Source organism: Palaemon carinicauda, chromosome 38 (assembly GCF_036898095.1).
Source record: "Palaemon carinicauda isolate YSFRI2023 chromosome 38, ASM3689809v2, whole genome shotgun sequence".
In the NCBI taxonomy this organism is placed as follows: domain Eukaryota; kingdom Metazoa; phylum Arthropoda; class Malacostraca; order Decapoda; family Palaemonidae; genus Palaemon; species Palaemon carinicauda.
The window spans coordinates 4,558,445-4,570,944 of NC_090762.1; the positions used below are offsets into that span (position 1 = coordinate 4,558,445).

The following is a 12,500-nucleotide window of genomic DNA, read 5'->3' on the forward strand; positions in this document are numbered from 1 at the left end:
TAATTCGATATTGGATAGTATTTATTTAGAAAGATCGCCAATTTCATGTACAAGCAGTTGCAGAGATACATACGAATACGTTTTAACACACACACACACACACATATATATATATATATATATATACATATATATATATATATATATATACATAGGCAGTTTCATTTACAAACAGTTGGAGATATACATACAAATACGTTTTCATAAACATTCATACACACACAAACACACACACACATATATATATACATACATATATATATATATATATATATATAATATATATATATATATATATATATATTTCTATAAACATAAATCTATTTTTTGTATTAGATAACCACAATACTAAAAACAGTTACCATGGCTAACATTTATCATCACAGCACCAATCACTGTTTCAATCAATATCACAATGAACAATCCATTTCAAAGCATTAGCACCTTCCCGAGGACTATAACTAATCAAAGATGACAAACTTGTAATCAAATTTATCAAGTCTTAAACGTGTCACTTCACACTTCAAATAAACTGTTATCAAAGTAGCTCAGTTTATCACAAGGTTCATTTTCCATTAAAGCAGTTGGGGACTGAGAACGTCATATATCCTTCGTTAATTAGCAGTAGATGATAATAAATGATAAGTTATCAATTTTATTTCAGTAAATTTTGACGTTACATTGCCAAGCAAATAGATAACCGAATTTCCTGACAACCAAACCATTTGATTTAGATCTTAATAGCAATGATAACATATTTTCATGAATATTAGTTATAAACACTCCATTCACATATCGTCATAATCAGCACAATCCTTCACGTTAAGAATACAAATACGAATTTAGAATCACAAACACTAAGTTCATTTTGGAAGCAAAGCGAATAAACACAGTACGCAATAATATCTTCCAAACTGACGGCTTCCATTATCTATTTTCTTCTTCGGCACCACCAATCACTTCAAAATCTAAAGTTTTTCACATTTAATCTCATTCAAAACGCCGAAAAACACCTGGAGATTAAACATTATGAGTATTTTTTCCAAATCAACACGATATGTAGATATAACACTGCTTCACTCCACGACCACATGATAAAAACCCCTTCTGCATCCGATGTGCTCAGCCCATTTCGCATAGACGTACATACCTCAGCGTAATGTTTACATGAAAACTCGTTTCTTCCATCAGCGTTCTTCACAATAGGAACCCCGCATCACTCTTCAATAGAAACTAGGAACAATAGGGAAAGGAACCCTTATTTAAAAGGTTCTTCCAGGAGCAGCAGCAGCAGCAACACTCGCGTGGCTGTGCCATTGGACATCATTCCAGCGGTGAGTGAGGGGAACGCATACAGACTCAACCGACTCAGAGGGGTGGGGAGATTACCCCTCTGCAAGTATTCACACACGTACGCACGCACATACTCTCACTCCCCCAATAGGCTTGGGGGAGAGAGCCTTGCCCTTTTGGCCTTTAGCGATTCAACAGCTCATTTTGATCTTCCTACATTTGATAGATTGCTTCCATAAGCCTAAAGACAAACCTAAGAAATACTGTTCTAAGGCGGATCCCTAAAAATAGTCATTACATCATCGACAGATGAACGTCAACAAACACGCACGCACGCACGAACGAAATCACCTCGTCAGAGGCGGGAATTCCCAGCTTTCCAGGGAGGCGTTTTCCAGGAATCGGCCACAGCACAGCGCTCCTCTGGAGCTCTGTCGCACTCTCGCGAGCGCGCGCATAGAGTCACACATACGTATAAACGATTCGCTCTCTTATAGCTTCCTTAAAACATGTTGCAATAGCGAAGTACTGTTGCGAGTATTTCCCAGGTTTGCAATGCCTGGAAAGTTATTAGCTGTTGAAGGTCGTAGGTCGTTAAAAGAGGCACAGGAGAACAGTACTTGACAACGATGGTATGTTCCTTGACATGTGAGGGGAAGTAGAAGGGCCATTTCGAATCTCTGCAGTGACGTTGATGCACAGATAAAGAACCATAAGGAAGGGGATGGGGAAGTCAATAATGGATAACAAGGTGTATAGAGGCCTCTTCTTAAGGGGAAGCTCCCCAATGCTTTGAGAAGGACTATATTGTCCTTCTTCTCTTGTACTATGGATGACTATCCAATTTACGAGTTAACTCTAAAAGATTAAATCTTCAATTACTTTCAAGTGCTTTTAGTAGGTTTCGAACACATCTAATCTTTTAGTTACTTGAGAAAATGCGAAAAAAAAAAACAATATTTTTCTCTAGAAAAGAAGAAGAAGAAGAAGAAGACCTGACACAGTCGTGGAAAAATGACCAAAAAAACAGAAAACAATAAAATATTCCAAAGGAGCAATTTTCTTTTACATCTTAACTAACATAAACAAAATCCTTCAGAAACAAGTAAAAGCAATTTGTTGCAAAGGGGAAAACCTACAATAGCGAGCAGCTGGCACCACAAGACCTGAAGATTACGAGATAAAAGAAATGTGAACTAAGAGTATCATTAGGTATAACACAAGGACATTCTCCAAGAACTGAGTTACGGGGGCATTCCGCCCTACGATTTTAAAGTAACAGGACTGGGTGACTTAGAGAGAGAGAGAGAGAGAGAGAGAGAGAGAGAGAGAGAGAGAGTTCTTAAAAAAGGTAGCTGTATTTCATGAATTGAAATGTTTTGGGAAAAGGAGAGAGAGAGAGAGAGAGAGAGAGAGAGAGAGAGAATTCTTATAAAAAGGTAGCTGTATTTCATGAATTGAAATGTTTTGGGAAAAGGAGAGAGAGAGAGAGAGAGAGAGAGAGAGAGAGAGAGAGAGAGAGAAATTCTTAAAAAAAGGTAGCTGTATTTCATGAATTGAAATGTTTTGGGAAAAGGAGAGAGAGAGAGAGAGAGAGAGAGAGAGAGAGAGAAATTCTTAAAAAAAAAAGGTAGCTGTATTTCGTGAATTGAAATGTTTTGGGAAAAGGAGAGAGAGAGAGAGAGAGAGAGAGAGAGAGAGAGAGAGAGAATTCTTATAAAAAGGTAGCTGTATTTCATGAATTGAAATGTTTTGGGAAAAGGAGAGAGAGAGAGAGAGAGAGAGAGAGAGAGAAATTCTTAAAAAAAGGTAGCTGTATTTAATGAATTGAAATGTTTTGGGAAAAGGAGAGAAGGAGAGAGAGAGAGAGAGAGAGAGAGAGAGAGAGAGAGAAAGAGACTCGACACCCTACTCAATGAATGACGGTGGAATGAATGGGAAAAGGTAAGGGAAAAGGAAAAATCGCGTATGGATAAAGGGGTTAAGATAGCGTGAGTTTAAGTCGGTGCCATGCAATAGTACTTGTACTACTTCCTGAAGAACAGAATGACTCAGAGTATAAATATAAAGGGTGGTGTATGTATATATGTATATCTGAGTGGCTTGGAGGTCAAGGAAGATACAGCCTTGCATGTATGTATCATGTATCATGAGATTGCTCCGCCTTATCGACGCATAATAGTGGCACGAACCACCCCGGAAGAAGTTGCCTTCATTGGAATTTTGAAATTCAAGAGATAAAAAAAGTATACGAACTTTTGATGCATTGCTACAAAGAGGGGAAAGTGGAACACCCTAATGGCATTGCCTTTTACACTTAAAATAGATGCTTTATAAAGCAGCATAACTACGTAGTTCATGTTTAATTGACTTCTATGAAAAAATACATGTTTTTATTCAGACAATAAATACTCGACACTTGTCAGATATGGGACCCTATTTTCAGAAAAAAAAAAAAAGTCCTAATGGGTAGGTAGAATTATTTTTTCAAGTAGGCAGAGGAAGGGACAGAGAGACGATCTGAACGGATGCAAACACCCTTATTATTAAAATAATAAAATTTGAGGGACCCTATTTTCAGAAAAAAAAAAAAGTCCTAACGGGTAGTTCCGTAGTATAAGCAAAAGATCAAATGTAGTAGTTAATTAGCAGTAAGGTAGTAATAAATGTAAAAGGAATATTTAAAAATTCCTAACTTTTCTTTTAAATTAAGTTGCAAAAATTAGAAAAAAAATCAATCACGCTCACATTTTTTTTCTCTCTACCTCCCCCCACAATAGAAATGTGTATACAGTAGTGTTAGTCACACCTGACTCAAGTCCCCCCTCTCTCTCTCTCTCTCTCTCTCTAGTTACCAGGGAAGCGCTTGCATACTAATGGGCATTTGCTATACTCTGCTTGACTCATACGCCTAATTACGCAGGTTTGTACAAAAAATAAAATTTTGGAAATTTTTTTTAACAGAGGCTTCTTGATAGAACATATTATTCCACTGCTACTTGAAATTGATAAAATATATATTTTTAAATGAAGATATAACACAATGTGTATCTTCACTTTTCATTTAATATGGATTTGCAAAATTTAATTTCCTAATATATTTTATCTATTTTATCATTGCTAATAATTTATATCTTTTAAAAGTGTTGAATTAACATATTTCAGTTTTTTCATCATTACTCAAAATTTGTACCATTCTATGTATTCATTTTTCTTGTTACACGGGTTTGCCTGTTATAAGCTATACTTTGTGTGTGTGTGTGTGTGTTGGTAAATAGATTTTAAAGCCTTTATATTTTGCAGAGTAAGAATGACAACTGAAAATGTAATCTAAAGATATGATTTTTAATTTTATACAAACTATATAAACGCATCTGTCAGAAATGTATAAGGTCACAAAAATACATTTATGAGATCTGAGTTCTAATTAATAACAAAAACATTGCGCAAATCAATTTCCATGAGTAAAGTACCTACCTTTAAAGGACTCAACGAAAAAGAAAAAGTTTTTTTTTTTTTTTTTTTTTTTTTTTTTAAGATTTTCCACCGTGTGAATAATCATAATCAAAGCGAGAGACTATGTAATAACTAAGAAGTTTATTTTCTTCTAAAAAAAGAAATATATATATATATATATACTGTATATATATATATATATATATATATATATATATATATATATATATATATATATATATATATATATATATATATATATATATATATATAAAAGAACTCTTCAGGTGAACAATCTACTGACACCATTGGAAAACTAACTTTTGGATATCTGAATGACGTCTCTAAAATCTTACTCCTTTTTAAATCCTATACTTGGCAACACTCAAATCAATTTCATGATTTTTACCTTCACTTTAAATAATTTTACATAATCTGAATAATTTAAGAGCTAACTCATTACCGCTAAAACTCTTTTCAAGATAAGGAGCGATTACAAGAGTTCAGTACTTATTTATTTTCAAGTTTAATCATCCAAACTATTAGAAAAATAAACCATTCGTGATTTGATAGATTTCTGTCTTATGCTTGGGTTCCATCAAAAAAATTTCCTTCAAGTGTTTAATTGCTCTTGCTATTAAGCAGTTTTTCAAGCTCATATTATTGGTTGTTTTCAAAAAGCTTGCTAGTTATCGATATTAAATTATTAATCATGCTATTTATTAGGGTTGTTTCTCAAGTGCAAGGTATTTGGTTGTTTTCCATGCGCTATTTAATTGACTGTTTTCTAGACTTAAGCTATTTCATTGCTTTCTACGCGCTAGCTATTTCATAGTTTGTTTTTTCGGGCCTTAACAATATGACTATCTATAGTCAATTTCTTTTAGCGATGCAGATTTGCACCGACTCGCAGCGGTGCCCTTTTAGCTCGGAAAAGTTTCCTGATCGCTGATTGGTTGGACGAGATAATTCTAAACAATCATCGATCAGGAAACTTTTCCGAGCTAAAAGGGCACCGTTGCGAGTCGATGCACATCTGCTTCGATAAAAGAAATGGACTATAGGTGCCAATCTAATACGTTATCTCCTAGTTTTACTTAAAAAAATAACGTTATTTACCATGTTGCCTTCTGAAGTGCACTAATCATGTCGGTGCCCTTTTAGCTCGGAAAAGTTTCCTGATCGCTGATTGGTTGGACAAGATAATTCTAACCAATCAGCGATCAGGAAACTTTTCCGAGCTAAAAGGGCACCGCTGCGAGTCGGTGCAAATATGCATCGCTAAAAGAAATTGACTATAGTAAACTACTTCCCAGGCTATTGGCCTTAGGTTCTCCATGAACTTGGTGGTACGTAACCACTCTGCCACATTAACTAAGTCTCACAACGTATGAACTTAATTACGGTTATTAAGAAGCTTCGAATCTGCTAGCCAATTATGGCGACCTTGCGGAAGTTAATAATTGGCGTTCTTGAGATTTAGCATATTCTATTTCTTCACGTCATAATAATAATAATAATAATAATAATAATAATAATAATAATAATAATAATAATACTTGAAGTCATAGATCTTATTTCCAAGCAAACCAGTAATAATAATAATAATAATAATAATAATAATAACAATAATACTTGAAGTCATAGATCTTATTTCCAAGCAAACCAGTAATAATAATAATAATAATAATAATAATAATAATAATAATAATACTTGAAGTCATAGATCTTATTTCCAAGCAAACCAGTAATAATAATAATAATAATAATAATAATAATAATAATAATAATAATAATAATAATAATAATAATACTTGAAGTCATAGATCTTATTTCCAAGCAAACCAGTAATAATAATAATAATAATAATAATAATAATAATAATAATAATAATAATAATAATACTTGAAGTCATAGATCTTATTTCCAAGCAAACCAGTAATAATAATAATAATAATAATAATAATAATAATAATAATACTTGAAGTCATAGATCTTATTTCCAAGCAACCACGTTTTCCTGCACAATGACAATAGCATTATCTTTGTTCCTTTTCATGTCATCTGAACAAAATGAATTACCCCCTTTTAACTCAATATGGGATTTCTTAGTTCGTTTGATTTCACTTTATCTTATTATATCCAAGTTAGTTAATTCCCCATTTTCTCTGTAAGCACTCTGTGGGTTGCAGTGGACCACTAGCAAGAATAAAAGTTTTATTGGCAAACTTCAGTATCCCAAATAGCTTTTTGAGAATGGGATGGCTAGCCCCTTTTAAAGCAATGATGTATGGGTAAATTATAATAATAATAATAATAATAATAATAATAATAATAATAATAATATTAATAATAATAATAATAATAATAATAGCTTTTTGAGTATGGGATGGATAGCCCCTTTTAAAGCAATGATGTATGGGTAAATAATAATAATAATAATAATAATAATAATAATAATAATAATAATAGCTTTTTGAGTATGGGATGGATAGCCCCTTTTAAAGCAATGATGTATGGGTAAATAATAATAATAATAATAATAATAATAATAATAATAATAATAATAATAATAATAATAATAATAATAATAATAATAATAGCTTTTTGAGTATGGGATGGCTTGCCTCTTTTAAAGCAATGATGTATGGGTAAATAATAATAATAATAATAATAATAATAATAATAATAATAATAATAATAATAATAATAATAATAATAATAATAATAATAATGTCCCTATATCTCTTTTGACATTACTTTTTTTAGAATGATTTATCGTTAATTTGTTTTCTTCAGTTATTTATTTCCTTATTTCCTTTCCTCACTGGGCTATTTTTCCCTATTGGAGCCCCTGGGCTTATAGCATCTTGCTTTTCCAATTAGGGTTGTAGCTTGGATAATAATAATAATAATAATAATAATAATAATAATAATAATAATAATAGTACAAAGCATTGTCTTAATTATCCCCTGTAACGTGGCCTTCTACTGTCTTGTATTACAATTATCCTGTTCAAGATCTTGTTATTACAAATGGTGTCTTGAGCAGACTTAGAGGAAGAGTTAAGGATACCTTGTGGTTAATTAAAACAACTTTTCTATGCCTTCATTTACAAAACTTTCGCTACTCTCATTCCTTCAGTCGAAAGTGGCTTAATGTGAATCATTTGGTTTGTGTGGTGTATCGAGTTTATACAATTCACCAACTACTTCATACATTCATGTCTTTTACGTGGATTCTCTTTCTCATTATTTTCATAAAAACGGTGATGTTTCTGTTATTGTTATTACTGTTGAGTTAGTTCATAAATAGGACGTATCGTTGAGCAAAATCATTTTAGATCTAGCCACTGCCGTTTAATGTGTATTGTAACATTCGTGAACCATATGATATTAACATTCACCCTTAAAATGTATGATATTTTACCATATGATATTAACATTCACCCTTAAAATGTATGATATTTTACAATAAGAAACTTAGGTTCCTCAGATAAGACACGTATCTGAACTCCTCGTTCTAGACTTCAAGAATCCAATAAGTTTCGAATTAAATGTGATGTCGATCGTAGCGCACGGTGGATGACAGATCATATTAGAGTTGTGTACCCATCTTTTCATAATATCTGATAAATATCTTGAGATCCAAGTGATAAATGATTGTGGCAGGCGTATGATCTCTAGTTTTTCACAGGTATGTGTTTTTGCCGTTTACTTTTCATATTATAAATGAATATGTGGTATGGCCTTGAAAAGAAGATTTCTACTAATGCAGATGATGCTACTCTTTGCGCTGGCTCATTCAGGATCTTGTGTTACACGCATATCCTAGGGAAATGCTTTACTTCCTTTACTCTGCCGTTTTGAATATTGTTTTCCTGTCTAGTCTTTAGTAGCTGATTTACATCTTCAAACATGGGGCAAAAGCTTGTGGATTATTAAATGGCTTATCCTCAACCTTGGTATCCATAATTCTGAATAAGATTTTTCATAATCTTGCTCATCTTTTGCAGGCATATCTTACCATACAGTATCATTCACCATTTAATAATAGATGTGCAGTTAATTCTACCAATTTTGCCAATTCTTCCGAGGTTTATGATCTTGTAAGAAGTTCAATGCCACAAAGAACTCAAGAAAGGTTATTCCCAAATTTGTATCTGAATCAGTGGTACTTAAATAAAACCTGGTCCCAGTTTCATTTTCTATAATGATATGGTTGACATAAATTTTGTACTATAATTTGTCTATTTTTCTTATTTATGGTATCTTGATTGATCCTATTTGTTATCCTTTATTCACATTTTATAGTTGATAAGTTTATTTATCAATTTTTCTTTGAGTTTGTAAATTCTTCTTTCGAAACCAGGGTTATATTTTACCTTACAATAATAATAAGAATAATAATAACAACAAAAATAATAATAATAATAATAATAATAATAATAATAATAATAATAATAATAATAATAATGATAATAATAATAATAATAATAATAATAATAATAGTAATAGGTTTTATTGAAAGTGCTTGCTGCCTCAGTGGCGTTAATTTTGTAATTAACTTTTTCTATTGTTCTTATTACAATGTGTTGTGATATATTAAAGACAAATTGTGAATGATATGGTCTTCATCACCTTCCTATTGATATGTCCCTTTCCCAGTTACTGGCGGATTGTTCAAATGAAGAGAAAAAGATAATAACAATAGAAAAAGTTAATTACAAAATTAACGCCACTGAGGCAGCAATCACTTTCAATAAAACCTGCTTAAAAGAGGGTCTACACCCGAAAAAAAAAATAAAAAAAAATAAAAAATAATAATAATAATAATAATAATAGTAGAATGAAGGTTACATTTCTAAAGCCGGAATAACATTAGCGTGTCTGAAGTAAGTCTTGCAGTCTCGAAAAGATGCTAACGAACATAGTTACAACCTTTTTTTTTCTGACGGCACGGGTGCCTTGGCAATTAACACATACTGGGAAACATTTCCCCCAGGCCCAAAAAGGAAATGAAGAACGGGGAGATTAGGTAAAGCAATTCGATGAAGACATTTCTTTTTAATGAAGATATTTCCAAATTCGCGAAAGAATATTGGCGGAGAATAAGTGTTTACTTCAATGGGAATATTATTATTATTATTATTATTATTATTATTATTACTAGCCAAGCTACAACCTTAGCTGGAAAAGCAAGATGCTATAAGCCCAAGGGCTCCAACAGGGAAAAAATAGCCCAGTGAGGAAAGGAAATAAGGAAATAAATAAATGATGAGAATAAATTAACAATAAATCATTCTAAAAACAGTAACAGCGCCAAAACAGATATGTCTAAACTATTAACAACGTCAAAAACAGATATGTCATATATAAACTATAAAAAGACTCATGTCAGCCTGGTCAACATAAAAACATTTGCTCCAACAATAAGAGCTATAATAATAATAATAATAATAATAATAATAATAATAATAATAATAACTGAAAAACGACAAATAATAATAGTAACATTGAAAAAAATTACACAAAATTTGGTTTCGGAAAACGACAGTATCTTGGGTTTCACCCAGCAATTGAGGTGTGGTCGCGAATTTATATGTCCATTACGGAGAGAGAGAGAGAGAGAGAGAGAGAGAGAGAGAGAGAGAGAGAGAGAGAGAGAGAGAGAGAGAGAGAGAGAATATTGTATTAAATAGATTTAATCATAATAATCTTAAAATAAAACATATCGGAAGGGCTTCCTTGTCTGCATAAGTAGGCCACCACATCACACCATTGTTTCTTTGATGAAACATTTTTTGCAAATAATTATTCGCAACTAAAATAAAAATAGCCATCGATGAAGTAATTAATATATCATCAGAATACTAACCCCTATCGAAGAAACATCTACTAATTCATATAAACCTAGCCTAAGTTCATTCATAACTAAAAAAATACAAGTCACATAATTCTTAGTAGAATAAAATCCTCAAAACACAACAAAAAATACGGGTAGAGATTCAGAGCTGGCTGACTGGGGCGGGCGTCAGCTACGCGCATGCGTGGTGGGAGCCAATCGATCTATTGTGGCCGTACCACCACCATCTCCACCCTCGGCCTTTCCTACTCCTCTTTCTCCTCCAGCTACTCTTCTTCTCTCTCTCTCTCTCTCTCTCTCTCTCTCTCTCTCTCTCTCTCTCTCTCTCTCTCTCTCTCTCTCAACAACAACATAGTAAGAGCTAAATCAGCCGGTGCAATATTGAAGGATTCAGAAAACACAACACACGCGAGGTTGCGTCCTGGAAGTGCTTCGAGAATTATTCTTATTCTTCACCTCCTAAACAAAAGCAGTAATTTACCATAAGCACAATGTTAAAATAAAAGGGATTCTTATTCTTCACCCCCTAAACAAAAGCAGTAATTTACCATAAGCACAATGTTAAAATAGAAGGGATTCTTATTCTTCACCCCTAAACAAAAGCAGTAATTTACCATAAGCACAATGTTAAAATAGAAGGGATTCTTATTCTTCACCCCCTAAACAAAAGCAGTCATTTACCATAAGCACAATGTTAAAATAAAAGGGATTCTTATTCTTCACCCCCTAAACAAAAGCAGTAATTTACCATAATCACAATGTTAAAATAAAAGGGAATCTTATTCTTCACCCCCTAAACAAAAGCAGTAATTTACCATAAGCACAATGTTAAAATAAAAGGGAATCTTATTCTTCACCCCCTAAACAAAAGCAGTAATTTACCATAAGCACAATGTTGAAATAAAAGGGATTCTTATTCTTCACCCCCTAAACAAAAGCAGTAATTTACCATAAGCACAATGTTGAAATAAAAGGGATTCTTATTCTTCACCCCCTAAACAAAAGCAGTAATTTACCATAAGCACAATGTTGAAATAAAAGGGATTCTTATTCTTCACCCCCTAAACAAAAGCAGTAATTTACCATAAGCACAATGTTGAAATAAAAGGGATTCTTATTCTTCACCCCCTAAACAAAACCAGTCATTTACCATAAGCACAATGTTAAAATAAAAGGGATTCTTATTCTTCACCCCCTAAACAAAAGCAGTCATTTACCATAAGCACAATGTTAAAATAAAAGGGATTCTTATTCTTCACCCCCATAACAAAAGCAGTCATTTACCATAAGCACAATGTTAAAATAAAAGGGATTCTTATTCTTCACCCCCTAAACAAAACCAGTCATTTACCATAAGCACAATGTTAAAATAAAAGGGATTCTTATTCTTCACCCCCTAAACAAAACCAGTCATTTACCATAAGCACAATGTTAAAATAAAAGGGATTCTTATTCTTCACCCCCTAAACAAAAGCAGTCATTTACCATAAGCACAATGTTGAAATAAAAGGGATTCTTATTCTTCACCCCCTAAACAAAAGCAGTAATTTACCATAAGCACAATGTTGAAATAAAAGGGATTCTTATTCTTCACCCCCTAAACAAAAGCAGTAATTTACCATAAGCACAATGTTGAAATAAAAGGGATTCTTATTCTTCACCCCCTAAACAAAACCAGTCATTTACCATAAGCACAATGTTAAAATAAAAGGGATTCTTATTCTTCACCCCCTAAACAAAAGCAGTCATTTACCATAAGCACAATGTTAAAATAAAAGGGATTCTTATTCTTCACCCCCATAACAAAAGCAGTCATTTACCATAAGCACAATGTTAAAATAAAAGGGATTCTTATTCTTCACCCCCTAAACAAAACCAGTCATTT

General features: G+C 32.5%; 1 pseudogene; it reads right to left on the bottom strand.

The window, feature by feature from the left end:
• The window catches only part of LOC137630040 (uncharacterized), an 80,495-nt pseudogene that overhangs the window by 8,562 nt on the left and 59,433 nt on the right, over nt 1–12,500 (bottom strand).